The sequence below is a fragment of the Sinocyclocheilus anshuiensis genome, unplaced genomic scaffold (assembly GCF_001515605.1).
Source record: "Sinocyclocheilus anshuiensis isolate Anshui unplaced genomic scaffold, SAMN03320099.WGS_v1.1 scaffold434, whole genome shotgun sequence".
NCBI classification, from domain to species: Eukaryota; Metazoa; Chordata; class Actinopteri; order Cypriniformes; family Cyprinidae; genus Sinocyclocheilus; species Sinocyclocheilus anshuiensis.
Window position 1 is genome coordinate 288,157 of NW_015544145.1, and position 228 is coordinate 288,384.

General features: G+C 18.0%; 1 protein-coding gene across 2 annotated transcripts in view; it reads right to left on the reverse strand.

Annotated features, from left to right (window-relative positions):
- Positions 1-228, reverse strand: part of LOC107695128 (protein shisa-9-like) — an 83,241-nt gene that overhangs the window by 64,275 nt on the left and 18,738 nt on the right. The gene's annotated exons all lie outside the window — the stretch shown is intronic.

Sequence of the window (228 nt, forward strand, 5' to 3'; positions counted from 1 at the left end):
TATATATTAAATATATTTATATATAATATAAAATATAAGAATATAAATATATAAATGTATATGCATGTAAATATTTCCAAAATATATGCTGTATGTGAAAGTATGTACAGTGTATATACATAATAAATATACACAGTAAACACACATATATTATTTAAACAAAAACTTTTATTTTGGATGTGATTAATCGTGATTAATCGTTTGACAGCACTAATATATATATATATG